General features: G+C 31.7%; 1 pseudogene; it reads right to left on the bottom strand.

The window, feature by feature from the left end:
• Positions 1–16,704, bottom strand: part of LOC139842187 (probable protein phosphatase 2C 44) — a 61,969-nt pseudogene extending 45,265 nt beyond the window's left edge.
• Positions 16,705–17,078: the final 374 nt, after the last annotated feature.

The following is a 17,078-nucleotide window of genomic DNA, read 5'->3' as shown; positions in this document are numbered from 1 at the left end:
AACTACTCTTAATATTCTGTATGATTAACTTGTTCCATTTGACTATTTTGAAGGAAATGGCACCGACTACTCGACACACCGTGAATATGAATGAAGAGGAATTCCGTACTTTTCTAGCTTCAAACATAGCCGCAGTACAGGCTGCGCTACATACCAACAATAACCTTGGATCTAGCAGTACAGGAAATCGTGTAGGATGCACCTACAAAGAATTCACTGCCTGCAAACCTTTGGAATTTGATGGAACCGAAGGACCGATCGGATTGAAACGGTGGACCGAGAAGGTCGAATCGGTGTTTGCCATAAGTAAGTGTATTGAAGAGGACAAAGTGAAGTACGCTACGCATACCTTCACAGGTTCTGCGTTAACATGGTGGAATACCTATCTAGAGCAAGTGGGACAAGACGATGCGTACGCACTACCGTGGTCAGCATTCAAGCACTTGATGAACGAGAAGTACCGTCCCAGAACCGAGGTCAATAAGCTTAAGACAGAACTTAGAGGGTTACGAACCCAAGGATTTGATATTACCATGTACGAAAGACGATTCACAGAATTGTGCCTATTGTGTCCGGGAGCATTCGAAGATGAGGAAGAGAAGATCGACGCATTTGTGAAAGGATTACCGGAAAGAATCCAAGAAGATATAAGTTCACACGAGCCCGCCTCCATACAACAGGCATGTAGAATGGCTCACAAACTAGTGAACCAGATTGAAGAAAGAATTAAAGAACAGACTGCTGAAGAGGCCAATGTGAAGCAAGTCAAAAGAAAGTGGGAGGAAAACGGTGATAAGAATCACCAATACAACAACAACAGCAATTACAACAATAATCGCAACAATTATCCCAACAATCGCAACATCAATCGCAACTACAACAAATGGCCCAAAAACAACAACAACAACAGCAACTACAACAATCATCCCAACAACAATAATAACCGCAACAACAACAACAATCAGAAGCAGATATGCCAAAGGTGTGAAAAGAATCACTCAGGGTTCTGCACCAAATTTTGCAACAAGTGTAAAAGAAATTGTCATAGCGCGGCGAAGTGTGAGGTCTACGGACCAGGGGTTAATAGAACGAAAGGAACAAATGGTGTCGGAACGAGTAATGGAGGAGCAAGTAGTGTCGGAGCAAGTTATGCCAATGTAGTTTGTTATAAATGTGGAAAACCGGGCCACATTATTAGAAATTGCCCGAACCAGGAGAACACGAATGGACAAGGCCGTGGAAGAGTTTTCAATATTAATGCAGCAGAGGCACAGGAAGACCCGGAGCTTGTAACGGGTACGTTTCTTATTGACAATAAATCTGCTTACGTTTTATTTGATTCGGGTGCGGATAGAAGCTATATGAGTAGAGATTTTTGTGCTAAATTAAGTTACCCATTGACGCCTTTGGATAGTAAATTTTTACTCGAATTAGCAAATGGTAAATTAATTTCAGCAGATAATATATGTCGGAATCGAGAAATTAAACTGGTTAGCGAAACATTTAAGATTGATTTGATACCAGTAGAGTTAGGGAGTTTTGATGTGATAATCGGTATGGACTGGTTGAAAGAAGTGAAAGCAGAGATTGTTTGTTACAAAAATGCAATTCGCATTATACGAGAAAAAGGAAAACCCTTAATGGTGTACGGAGAAAAGGGCAACACGAAGCTACATCTTATTAGTAATTTGAAGGCACAAAAACTAATAAGAAAAGGTTGCTATGCTGTTCTAGCACACGTCGAGAAAGTACAAACTGAAGAAAAGAGCATCAATGATGTTCCCGTCGCAAAAGAATTTCCCGATGTATTTTCGAAAGAATTACCGGGATTACCCCCACATCGATCCGTTGAATTTCAAATAGATCTTGTACCAGGAGCTGCACCAATAGCTCGTGCTCCTTACAGACTTGCACCCAGCGAGATGAAAGAACTACAAAGCCAATTACAAGAACTTTTAGAGCGTGGTTTCATTCGACCAAGCACATCACCGTGGGGAGCTCCTGTTTTGTTTGTCAAGAAGAAAGATGGTACATTCAGGTTGTGTATCGACTATCGAGAGTTGAACAAACTTACCATCAAGAACCGCTACCTACTACCGAGAATCGATGACTTATTTGATCAACTACAAGGCTCGTCTGTTTATTCAAAGATTGACTTACGTTCCGGGTATCATCAAATGCGGGTGAAAGAAGATGATATTCCAAAGACTGCTTTCAGAACACGTTATGGTCATTACGAGTTTATGGTCATGCCGTTTGGTTTAACTAATGCACCAGCTGTGTTCATGGACCTTATGAACCGAGTGTGTGGACCATACCTTGACAAGTTTGTCATTGTTTTCATTGATGACATACTTATTTACTCAAAGAATGACCAAGAACACGGTGAACATTTGAGAAAGGTGTTAGAAGTATTGAGGAAGGAAGAATTGTACGCTAAGTTTTCAAAGTGTGCATTTTGGTTGGAAGAAGTTCAATTCCTCGGTCACATAGTGAACAAAGAAGGTATTAAGGTGGATCCAGCAAAGATAGAAACTGTTGAAAAGTGGGAAACCCCGAAAACTCCGAAACACATACGCCAGTTTTTAGGACTAGCTGGTTACTAAAGAAGGTTCATCCAAGACTTTTCCAGAATAGCAAAACCCTTGACTGCATTAACGCATAAAGGGAAGAAATTTGAATGGAATGATGAACAAGAGAAAGCGTTTCAGTTATTGAAGAAAAAGCTAACTACGGCACCTATATTGTCATTGCCTGAAGGGAATGATGATTTTGTGATTTATAGTGATGCATCAAAGCAAGGTCTCGGTTGTGTATTAATGCAACGAACGAAGGTGATTGCTTATGCGTCTAGACAATTGAAGATTCACGAACAAAATTATACGACGCATGATTTGGAATTAGGCGCGGTTGTTTTTGCATTAAAGACTTGGAGGCACTACTTATATGGGGTCAAAAGTATTATATATACCGACCACAAAAGTCTTCAACACATATTTAATCAGAAACAACTGAACATGAGGCAGCGTAGGTGGATTGAATTGTTGAATGATTACGACTTTGAGATTCGTTACCACCCGGGGAAGGCAAATGTGGTAGCCGATGCCTTGAGCAGGAAGGACAGAGAACCCATTCGAGTAAAATCTATGAATATAATGATTCATAATAACCTTACTACTCAAATAAAGGAGGCGCAACAAGGAGTTTTAAAAGAGGGAAATTTAAAGGATGAAATACCCAAAGGATCGGAGAAGCATCTTAATATTCGGGATGACGGAACCCGGTATAGGGCTGAAAGGATTTGGGTACCAAAATTTGGAGATATGAGAGAAATGGTACTTAGAGAAGCTCATAAAACCAGATACTCAATACATCCTGGAACGGGGAAGATGTACAAGGATCTCAAGAAACATTTTTGGTGGCCGGGTATGAAAGCCGATGTTGCTAAATACGTAGGAGAATGTTTGACGTGTTCTAAGGTCAAAGCTGAGCATCAGAAACCATCAGGTCTACTTCAACAACCCGAAATCCCGGAATGGAAATGGGAAAACATTACCATGGATTTCATCACTAAATTGCCAAGGACTGCAAGTGGTTTTGATACTATTTGGGTAATAGTTGATCGTCTCACCAAATCAGCACACTTCCTGCCAATAAGAGAAGATGACAAGATGGAGAAGTTAGCACGACTGTATTTGAAGGAAGTCGTCTCCAGACATGGAATACCAATCTCTATTATCTCTGATAGGGATGGCAGATTTATTTCAAGATTCTGGCAGACATTACAGCAAGCATTAGGAACTCGTCTAGACATGAGTACTGCCTATCATCCACAAACTGATGGGCAGAGCGAAAGGACGATACAAACGCTTGAAGACATGCTACGAGCATGTGTTATTGATTTCGAAAACAGTTGGGATAGACATCTACCGTTAGCAGAATTTTCCTACAACAACAGCTACCATTCAAGCATTGAGATGGCGCCGTTTGAAGCACTTTATGGTAGAAAGTGCAGGTCTCCGATTTGTTGGAGTGAAGTGGGGGATAGACAGATTACGGGTCCGGAGATTATACAAGAAACTACCGAGAAGATCATCCAAATTCAACAACGGTTGAAAACCGCCCAAAGTCGACAAAAGAGCTACGCTGACATTAAAAGAAAAGATATAGAATTTGAAATTGGAGAGATGGTCATGCTTAAAGTTGCACCTTGGAAAGGCGTTGTTCGATTTGGTAAACGAGGGAAATTAAATCCAAGGTATATTGGACCATTCAAGATTATTGATCGTGTCGGACCAGTAGCTTACCGACTTGAGTTACCTCAACAACTCGCGGCTGTACATAACACTTTCCACGTCTCGAATTTGAAGAAATGTTTTGCTAAAGAAGATCTCACTATTCCGTTAGATGATATCCAAATCAACGAAAAACTTCAATTCATCGAAGAACCCGTCGAAATAATGGATCGTGAGGTTAAAAGACTTAAGCAAAACAAGATACCAATTGTTAAGGTTCGATGGAATGCTCGTAGAGGACCCGAGTTCACCTGGGAGCGTGAAGATCAGATGAAGAAGAAATACCCGCATCTATTTCCAGAAGATTCGTCAACACCTTCAACAGCTTAAAATTTCGGGACGAAATTTATTTAACGGGTAGGTACTGTAGTGACCCGAACTTTTCCATGTTTATATATATTAATTGAGATTGATATTTACATGATTAAATGTTTCCAACATGTTAAGCAATCAAACTTGTTAAGACTTGATTAATTGAAATAGGTTTCATATAGACAATTGACCACCCAAGTTGACCGGTGATTCACGAACGTTAAAACTTGTAAAAACTATATGATGACATATATATGGTTATATATATAGTTAACATGATATTATGATAAGTAAACATATCATTAAGTATATTAACAATGAACTACATATGTAAAAACAAGACTACTAACTTAATGATTTTGAAACGAGACATATATGTAACGATTATCGTTGTAACGACATTTAATGTATATATATCATATTAAGAGATATTCGTACATCATAATATCATGATAATATAATAATTTAAAATCTCTTTTGATATTATAAACATTGGGTTAACAACATTTAACAAGATCGTTAACCTAAAGGTTTCAAAACAACATTTACATGTAACGACTAACGATGACTTAACGACTCAGTTAAAATGTATATACATGTAGTGTTTTAATATGTATTCATACACTTTTGAAAGACTTCAAGACACTTATCAAAATACTTCTACTTAACAAAAATGCTTACAATTACATCCTCGTTCAGTTTCATCAACAATTCTACTCGTATGCGCCCGTATTCGTACTCGTACAATACACAGCTTTTAGATGTATGTACTATTGGTATATACACTCCAATGATCAGATCTTAGCAGCCCATGTGAGTCACCTAACACATGTGGGAACCATCATTTGGCAACTAGCATGAAATATCTCATAAAATTACAAAAATATGAGTAATCATTCATGACTTATTTACATGAAAACAAAATTACATATCCTTTATATCTAATCCATACACCAACGACTAAAAACACCTACAAACACTTTCATTCTTCAATTTTCTTCATCTAATTGATCTCTCTCAAGTTCTATCTTCAAGTTCTAAGTGTTCTTCATAAATTCCAAAAGTTCTAGTTTCATAAAATCAAGAATACTTTCAAGTTTGCTAGCTCACTTCCAATCTTGTAAGGTGATCATCCAACCTCAAGAAATCTTTGTTTCTTACAGTATGTTATCATCCTAATACAAGGTAATAATCATATTCAAACTTTGGTTCAATTTCTATAACTATAACAATCTTATTTCAAGTGATGATCTTACTTGACCTTGTTTTCGTGTCATGATTTTGCTTCAAGAACTTCGAGCCATCCAAGGATCCATTGAAGCTAGATCCATTTTTCTCTTTTCCAGTAGGTTTATCCAAGGAACTTAAGGTAGTAATGATGTTCATAACATCATTCGATTCATACATATAAAGCTATCTTATTCGAAGGTTTAAACTTGTAATCACTAGAACATAGTTTAGTTAATTCTAAACTTGTTCGCAAACAAAAGTTAATCCTTCTAACTTGACTTTTAAAATCAACTAAACACATGTTCTATATCTATATGATATGCTAACTTAATGATTTAAAACCTGGAAACACGAAAAACACCGTAAAACCGGATTTACGCTGTCGTAGTAACACCGCGGGCTGTTTTGGGTTAGTTAATTAAAAACTATGATAAACTTTGATTTAAAAGTTGTTATTCTGAGAAAATGATTTTTATTATGAACATGAAACTATATCCAAAAATTATGGTTAAACTCAAAAGTGGAAGTATGTTTTCTAAAATGGTCATCTAGACGTCGTTCTTTCGACTGAAATGACTACCTTTACAAAAATGACTTGTAACTTATTTTTCCGACTATAAACCTATACTTTTTCTGTTTAGATTCATAAAATAGGGTTCAATATGAAACCATAGCAATTTGATTCACTCAAAACGGATTTAAAATGAAGAAGTTATGGGTAAAACAAGATTGGATAATTTTTTTCATTTTAGCTACGTGAAAATTGGTAACAAATCTATTCCAACCATAACTTAATCAACTTGTATTGTATATTATGTAATCTTGAGATACCATAGACACGTATACAATGTTTCGACCTATCATGTCGACACATCTATATATATTTCGGAACAACCATAGACACTCTATATGTGAATGTTGGAGTTAGCTATACAGGGTTGAGGTTGATTCCAAAATATATATAGTTTGAGTTGTGATCAATACTGAGATACGTATACACTGGGTCGTGGATTGATTCAAGATAATATTTATCGATTTATTTCTGTACATCTAACTGTGGACAACTAGTTGTAGGTTACTAACGAGGACAGCTGACTTAATAAACTTAAAACATCAAAATATATTAAAAGTGTTGTAAATATATTTTGAACATACTTTGATATATATGTATATATTGTTATAGGTTCGTGAATCAACCAGTGGCCAAGTCTTACTTCCCGACGAAGTAAAAATCTGTGAAAGTGAGTTATAGTCCCACTTTTAAAATCTAATATTTTTGGGATGAGAATACATGCAGGTTTAATAATGATTTATAAAATAGACACAAGTACGTGAAACTACGTTCTATGGTTGAATTATCGAAATCGAATATGCCTTTTTTATTAAGTCTGGTAATCTAAGAATTAGGGAACAGACACCCTAATTGACGCGAATCCTAAAGATAGATCTATTGGGCCTAACAAACCCCATCCAAAGTACCGAATGATTTAGTACTTCGAAATTTATATCATATCCGAAGGGTGTCCCGGAATGATGGGGATATTCTTATATATGCATCTTGTTAATGTCGGTTACCAGGTGTTCACCATATGAATGATTTTTATCTCTATGTATGGGATGTGTATTGAAATATGAAATCTTGTGGTCTATTATTATGATTTGATATATATAGGTTAAACCTATAACTCACCAACATTTTTGTTGACGTTTTAAGCATGTTTATTCTCAGGTGATTATTAAGAGCTTCCGCTGTCGCATACTTAAATAAGGACGAGATTTGGAGTCCATGCTTGTATGATATTGTGTAAAAACTGCATTCAAGAAACTTATTTTGTTGTAACATATTTGTATTGTAAACCATCATGTAATGGTCGTGTGTAAACAGGATATTTTAGATTATCATTTTTTTGATAATCTACGTAAAGCTTTTTAAACCTTTATTGATGAAATAAAGGTTATGGTTTGTTTTAAAATGAATGCAGTCTTTGAAAAACGTCTCATATAGAGGTCAAAACCTCGCAACGAAATCAATTAATATGGAACGTTTTTAATCAATAAGAACGGGACATTTCAGTATGCATCATGAAAACATACTTATTATCATTCACAACCTTTTCACCCAAATTTCGGGACGAAATTTCTTTAACGGGTAGGTACTGTGACAACCCGGAAATTTCCAACCAAATTTAAACTTTAATATTTATATGTTTCTGACACCGGAAATTTCCAACCAAATTTAAACTTTAATCTTTATATGTTTCCGACACGATAAGCAATATTTGTTAAGTTAAATTGCAAGAATTTTAAACTATGTTCATACATTCATTCAACCTCGACCAAGTTCCAACGATTCACGAACCATTCAACGAATATGATTATATATGTATATGTGTATATATATTATAACTTGAAACGTAAACAAAATATTAGATTAAATACTTTATATGATTGTATCTGTTTCAAAATATTTATCAATGGAATTAGAAGATAAGATCAAATGATTGAATTATCAGATATATTGAATTATGATTACAAGTCTCTGTTGAAAGGCCCACGTTGATTTGAGAAATCTTTCCGTTTTAACAATATTCGGAAAATGGTAAAGTGATTTATAAATAAGAACAAATTGTCAATCATTGAGAACTAGACAAAGGATAGTGGAAGATTGAATCTCATAAAGACTCGATTGATCTATTTAGTTTCAAACGTACAAAAACGTTTTCAGGTTAAAAAGAACTTTATTATTAAAACGTATATAACTTTTATAAATATCTAGAACCACTTTTGACAACTCATTACTTAACTAGTATGATAAAGATAACGATATTTATATTTTATTTTATTAAATATATATAACGATTTAAATTAATATTATATATATTTATACGTGTATTATACGTACATAGTTTTATACTTTTACTATACTTAAACTTTACCTTTACTTTATTTTTACTTTACTTTAACTTTAATAATTCACTTTAATAATTCATACTTTAATAATTCACTTTAATAATTCATACTTTAATAATTCACTTTAATAATTCATACTTTAATAATTCACTTTAATAATTCATACTTTAATAATTTACTTTAATAATTCATACTTTAATAATTCACTTTAATAATTTAAAAATCTATTATAAATAGAATTCAATAGGTTTCATTATTTCATAGAAACTTGAAAATATTTTTCTCTAAACTCTCTCAATCGATTTACATAGATATATTTACTCTGTATTATTTCAAGATATTATTAGTATACATAAAATATTACGACGGAGTGCTGTCCGAGTGATTTCGAAATTGTTTTTCGAGTAGGATAGGATTAAGGAAATTATGGGTTATAGCTATGGAGATGATTGAGTATGGTTCATGGGTATGCTCGTGAGGTCAATATAGTGTTTATCATTTTCGTTGCGTCTACGTACCTTTCCTGCAATATTGAATCTCAATATTGATACGTGAGTACTCATAATTTAACTTTTACATACTAATAGTGTATCCCTGACTAGTGCTCGAGTATTTAGGATTATGCATGCTTGTACTTTTGATATTGCCCTTAGACAGGTTAGGTTGAATCTTGAATTAGTTACACTTGCGGTTGAGATAAGGTATAAGATATGCATGTCCTTGGAAAGCTAGCGAAAAATTAAGAACTTTTCCTTTAGATATCGAATGGTTTCGATGAACGGATTAGAAGTTATAATCAATTGAATTTTCGATATTTTTATTAAAAATGATTATTATTATTATCGTCGTTTTTATCGTCGTTCTAGTTTTATCTTATTATTATCATTATTATTATCTTTATCAATAAAAGGGATTTATCATTAAAAATTGTTATTTTTATTATTACTATCGTTATTATCGTTAAAGTTATAATTAGTATTATTATTATTATCCAATTATTATTATTATTATTATTATTATTATTATTATTATTATTATTATTATTATTATTATTATTATTATTATTATTATTATTATTATTATTATTATTATTAGTATTATTATTATTATTATTATTATCATTATTAATATATATATATCATTATTTAAAAATGGTTATTGTTATTGTTATTATTATTATTACTATATTATCATTAAGATAATTATTAGTATTATCGTTAATAATGTTATAGTAACTATCATTATTAATATTAGTGTAATTAAAACAAATATTTGTAACACCTAATTATTTTGATTACTATTATTATCATTATTATGAACACGATATAAAAGACGATTAAAAGCTATTAAATGAAACGATTAGGAAATAATGAGTAAGAGTATCATGATGAAATTAAAATATTATAAGATATTGATTTAGATAAAATTATCGTTCTTATTATTTTTATCATTACTATTATTATTAAAAGTATCGTTAGTATTAAAACTATCATTTTAACAAAAATTATCATTTTAATAGAAATGTCATTGTTACTATAAAATATCATTATTATTATTATTTTAAATAGAATTATTATTTTAAAGATAATATTAAAAATTATTGTAAATATTAAAGTTATCATAATTAGAATTATCGTTTTATCATAATGTCATCTTAGTAATTATAAATATTGATATTTTTATAATAATAATTATTATTACAAAATAATACAACTTTTACTTACTATCATTATAGATATTATTTTATCAAATAAATATGTGATACAAACATATTTTACTACGTGTAATAACTTACTTTAATAATACCTATCATATTATCTTTATGATATTAAATGAACCCTATAAATTTTATTACTTAATATATATAAAAGTATATTTTATTATATAAATGTAATATAAAATTTTATTTATTAATAAATAAATTATATTATTTACTCTAATAAAATCTTTTAAAAATATTTAAAAATATAAAATGACGATATTTAAACTATATATTAATCATGTATAGATTTTTGGAAATTATTTTGAGTCATATTTACTTTTGTTGACTTTTGCATATTAGTCTCGAGCATTAGGATTGTGGTACACTATGACTTGACCTAATTTGTTAGACAAATATTGACCAACACATAAATATATATAATTAATTTAGGTTCGTGAATCCGAGGCCAACCTTGCACTTGTTCAATGACGTTATATGTATTTTTACTACGAAATACAGTATGGTGAGTTTCATTTGCCTTTTTACCCTTTATATTTTTGGGACTGAGAATACATGCGCTTTTATAAATGTTTGATGAAATAGACACAAGTAATTGAAACTACATTCTATGGCTGAATTATCGAAATCGAATATGCCCCTTTTTATTAAAGTCTGGTAATCTAAGAATTAGGGAACAGACACCCTAATTGACGCGAATCCTAAAGATAGATCTATTGGGCCTAACAAACCCCATCCAAAGTACCGGATGCTTTAGTACTTCGAAATTTATATCATGTCCGAAGGAGGATCCCGGAATGATAGGGGATATTCTTATATGTATCTAGTTAATGTCGGTTACTAGGTGTTCACCATATGAATGATTATTTTTGTCTCTATGCATGGGATGTATATTTATGAGAACTGGAAATGAAATTCTTGTGGTCTATTAAAATGATGGAAATAAATGACTATGATAAACTAATGAACTCACCAACCTTTTGGTTGACACTTTAAAGCATGTTTATTCTCAGGTGTTAAAGAAATCTTCCGCTGTGCATTTGCTCATTTTAAAGATATTACTTGGAGTCTTTCATAGCATATTTAGAAGAACGTTGCATTCGAGTCATTGAGTTCATCAAATATTATTATTAAATCAATTTATAGTTGGATAGTGGATATTATGAAATGGTATGCATGCCTGTCAATTTTCGATGTAAAGAAAGTTTGTCTTTTAAAAATGAATGCAATGTTTGTAAAATGTATCATATAGATGTCAAATACCTCGCAATGTAATCAACTATTGTGAATCGTTTATAATGTATATGAACGGGTCCTTTCAATAAATAAAATAGCGATAATTAAAAGTGCAATTAAATATGAAATAAATAAAAGTGCGATAATTAGAAATGCAATTAAATATGAAAATAAAGGAATTATGCTTATTTAAACTTTCGTAATCATGATGTTTGACGTGTTGATTTTAGTTTTATTATCATGGGTTAATTGTCCTTTGTCCTGGATTATTCAATATGTCCGTCTGGTTTTTGTCCATAACAGTCCATCAGTCATAAATATAAAGTGCGAGTGTCCTCGTCAAATTATCCTTATATCCGAAGTCAAATATTCCAACTAATTGGGGACTTAAACTGTAACAAGGTCTTAATACTTTGTTTAATAATTACACCAGGATATCGACTGCGTGTAACCCAAGGTTTTAATACTTTATTAACAATTACGCCAAGTGTCCTTGTACATAATTCACCCCTGTTTTAATAAATTCATTAACTATTAATCCATTCCCGTGTCCGGTCAAATGAACGATTATTAGTACTTATAAATATTCCGCCCATCGTGTCCGATCGAGTTTATATGGTTATTTATAGGTACGTCCAATTGTAAATCTTTATATTAAATTAACAAACTATCATTTAATTAAACAAATATAAAGCCCATTAATAGCTCATAGTCTAATTTCCACAAGTGTCGTTCTTTTGTCCAAACCTCAATTATGGTACAAAACCCAATTACCCCGTCTTTAATATTTTAGCCCAACATCACGATTACTTCGACTTAAATAAGCATAATAATAACTTAGTTACAAGACATTAATTTAAAAAGGAGAACATAACTTACATTGATTATTTATCGCGTAGTGTTACACGGACAGAATTTCGATTTTAAAACCCGTAAAATAAACGTTACGCTACCCAAACTTGTAGAAATGTAACCACTAAATTAACCTACTCCTACTCCTAAAACTAAATTACATAAAATAAAAACTAAAAACTGAATTTGAAAATATAAAAGAGTGTGTTTGAAGCTCGAGCACATGCCTGGTATTTATAGCATTTTGGCCTGCTACAGTAACCCATGCGATCGCATGGGTTTTATGCCTATTTCCCATGCGATCGCATGGCCGCTAGATCCAGCTCACATATTTTTTGTACACTAGCTTGTCGACATATTTAATAAATATATATAATATATATATATAATTTTATATAATTATATATATATTATATTATATTCTTGTGCATAGTTGACTCGTAATTTTGGCTCCGATGTTTCGTACGTTTACGCCCGATTTATGTCTCGGTTCCGGTTTCTCGAACGTCTTTTCGTACAATTTAATATCTTGCAATTTGCGTTCCGCGACTTGCGTTCTTGTTAATCTTTAGACGTTTTTCTTCAATAAATTAAACCACTTGGAGTGTAACTTGTACGTTTGAGCATTTTGGACGTTTTCACCTTTTAAATCTTCGTTTTCGACTTTAAATCTTCGTTTTCGAGCGATCTTCGTCTTTCGTCTTCACACTTATTTATTTTAAACAATTACAACTAAAAATAAAATAATTACAACTAAAAACTTTACATATTGGGATGATATTGCGACTAAATATATGTTCATTTGGAGCACTATCACTAATCATGAACCAACAAATACATATCATCATGATTCATTACAGAATTGTTTGTATGCTGATTTTTAAGCAATGATGATAGCCCAATTGAAGTACATATATTTAGGTGTTAGACATTATTAAACATGGCAAAGAAGAACGACAAACCTATTTGAATAAGATAAACAACTTGTGGAAGCAATTCGTCTCTAGACATGTAAGTAAGACGAGTGAGTTGTAAAGATAATACCTGTTGAAGGAATGGTGTAATCATTAGAAGCAAAATATGATAAACACAAATTTACTTACTTCCGAGTTCCAACATCAACACCATTACAACATTTGTACAGTTAGAATTGAACCTATTTTAAAAATGCTCTTGAATCTTCATTCTTTTGCATCAGTTCATCCAATCCAACAACATTTAATTAGCTTAGAAAGATAATGTAAAAAAAGGAACATGCCTATGAAAGGTTGTATGACACTGAATTACCATACATATTTATTCTTCATTCCTAACCAAACATGAAAACACATATAAACATATGAAAGTTATAAACATACCCACGGATTGTAAATTTATAATGATCATAATTTTTTGAAAAGATGAGTCATCATTTTTTACTTTCTAATGGTCATACCTGTGATATATCAGAGATTTGTGTAACAGTTGGGTGACTTGGTAATACATAAAAGCGGCTGCAAAAAAAAAATTACATTTTTATATACAAAAAAATAAAAATTAACTATTTGAAACTTATATGATCCATTATTTTCGTATATCCTGTTAAAACAGTGCCTCATGTGTTCGGAAATTCCCACCTGCTGGCTGCTGTTATGCATTGTTAAGTTAAAATGTAGCAGAATACTTTAAAAATGATCTAACGTGGGTTTACCACCAGGTCGATCTGCTGCATTTCATTCGTATGTGATTTTCAAATGAATCAACATGTATATTGGTTATCGTTTCATACCTGTAGCAGTGGGCAAGTCGTTAGACATACATAATCTGATCATGATATGAACCCTACACAAATAACAACTTTATCAATAACAACTAAATCAGTATACACAAATAACACCTACCTGTGTTCTTCTTACATGTGATCTTCTTCCCTTTTGTCTTTAACAACATCAAATATTATAGACATACATTATTATTCAATATGATCAAAATAAAATAAAAACTCATATCTGATTGAATGCTATATCTTCTATTATAGCCATGTCCAAACGATTCCACTCAAGCATTTTATCAAATACCTGAAATGCAAACCAAATTTGGCATTCAGTCCTTAAACGGGCATATTTAAATAAAAAATATAGCATTCATTCTATCCAAAAATCAAATAGAATAAAATTAAAAATATTTGAAGGAAGGGTACATACATCGCTGTGTATAAACTTGTATCCCAAATATTAAAATATGTTCTTTAAACATAAATCGATAAAGCATGCCTGAGCCTAATGAATAGTCTAATAGAAAAAGTTGTTTTGGCACATATCAGGCCCAGAAACAGCTAAATTCCATTTAGTCAAGCAGATGACCTGACCATATCCCAATTTAAGTTCTTGCATGTATAACGAAAGCCAATTTGCTATTAGTAACAACTGACCTGTTTTGTTGTGAAAATCCTTGTTTAATCCAGTTTAAGTATGATGAACATTTATGATGACCTGACCCGTTTTGCTATTAGTGACACCTGACCTAATGAAATTTCATTTGAATCAGTAGCAATTCTTATTCTTATTAAATCTAACAAAAGACTCCTAAATTGACCATCGAAAAAATTAACTGTAAATGAATCGTTGTACTACTAACCCTAAATTGGGTTTCGGTATAGACATTCATCGTTGTACAATAAGAACCCTAAATCAGAAAATCATAACAAAAATATTATAACAACTAACCTTTGTTTCCCTAATTAATGATGATGATGATGATACAGTAAAGAATAAACCGCCAAACTTGTATCGATAAAGATAAAAAAATAAAAAATTTAAAATCAACTAACAACTCGAAATGACTATGAAAAAATTATCTGTAAATGAGTAGTTGTACTACGAACCTTAATTTGGCATAGAGTAAGAACCCTAAATCACAAAATCGAAACAAAAATATTATAAAAACTAACCGTTGTTTCCCAAATTAATGATGATGATACAGCATAGACCAACCCGCTAATACTGAAATTCTATTGATTAATGGGTTTGATTTATGAAGAAAATTCATTTAGAAGGAACCGATTTTGAAGAGGTTGACCTAGGTTTTTCTTGTGCGACGTATTCGCCTATTGTGAATTAGCTGGGCTCCAAATTTCAGGGGCATTAATGGAATAAAGTCATTGGTGATTGAGTTATAAGCTTATAATTAAATCAAACGGTTTATAAGTAGGGGTAGTGTTCGTCAATAATTCAATCCAATGGTCAAGATCAAGTATTTTGAATTTAATGTATCTCAATTAAGCTTTTCTTATAATATATAGTATAGAAGTATAGATAGATATAGATAGATATAGATAGTATAGAAGTATAGATATTGATAGATAGATAGATAGATTATATTATATATATATATATATATATATATATATATATATATATATATATATATATATATATATATATATATATATATATATATATATATATATATATATATATATATATATATATATATATATATATATATATATATATATATATATATATATATATATATATATATATATATATATATGGATACATGTATCAATCACCACCTAAAACACTCAATTACCTTTATTAAACCCCACCACTTGGAGATATTCGTCTCTGTTTTTAGATTACCACTTAAACCACCATCTAATTTTATATATATATATATATATATATATATATATATATATATATATATATATATATATATATATATATATATATATATAAACATATTACTTGAAAACCCACAAACCACCTCCCTTCTTCTCCTTCTTTCTTTCTTGATTCATCTTTGTCCACCTCACAACCATCACCATAACCCGCCAACCATACCACAATCGTAAACCCCCAACCAACATCATCACCTTCTTCGACACCACACAACAAGTACTTGTTGTTTTGCTGAACCGAAACCCAACCACATAGGATTACTAATTGTAAGCTACTGCTATTGCTTGTCACTGTACGAGGACCCCCTGCAACCCTTGTTAGAGGCTACTGCTACTGTCAAACTACTTAATTCCGTTCAGTCAACAGCCAAGAACCACCATGTTGGCTGCCATAAGTTGCGTGCAGCTGCTACAGCTATATTTTTTTTCTGTTCAACTTTAAATCGAACACAACACAACCCATTTAAATTGCTACTATTAATCATAAACCATTATCAACTATTACCTCCTTCTGTTCCTGGTTCTTTTCGCTATGAAACACACCACAACCGCCACCATTTAAACCAAATTCTACTGCTCAGATTATTTTTTTCTGCTATTGATCAGACTCGTTTACAACTGCTGCAACACGTCCATTTTCTGTTTTATTCAAACCAAAGCCATCATTACTACTCTTCGTTGTTAATGATACAGTGAAAAGGTGATGATACTCGATTGAGTGATAGTGCTACAGCTGCGTTTCTACTCCTATTACTATTAAGATAACGATGAGAATGTGATATTGATAATCACAGATGATGAGGAGAAACTAGGAAGAAGGAAGAAACATGGTAACAATGATACTGTGATATTGATGTTG

Source organism: Rutidosis leptorrhynchoides, chromosome 4 (genome assembly GCF_046630445.1).
Source record: "Rutidosis leptorrhynchoides isolate AG116_Rl617_1_P2 chromosome 4, CSIRO_AGI_Rlap_v1, whole genome shotgun sequence".
NCBI classification, from domain to species: domain Eukaryota; kingdom Viridiplantae; phylum Streptophyta; class Magnoliopsida; order Asterales; family Asteraceae; genus Rutidosis; species Rutidosis leptorrhynchoides.
The sequence above is the reverse complement of the archived record's forward strand: the minus strand, read 5'-3'. Positions and strand labels throughout refer to the sequence as shown.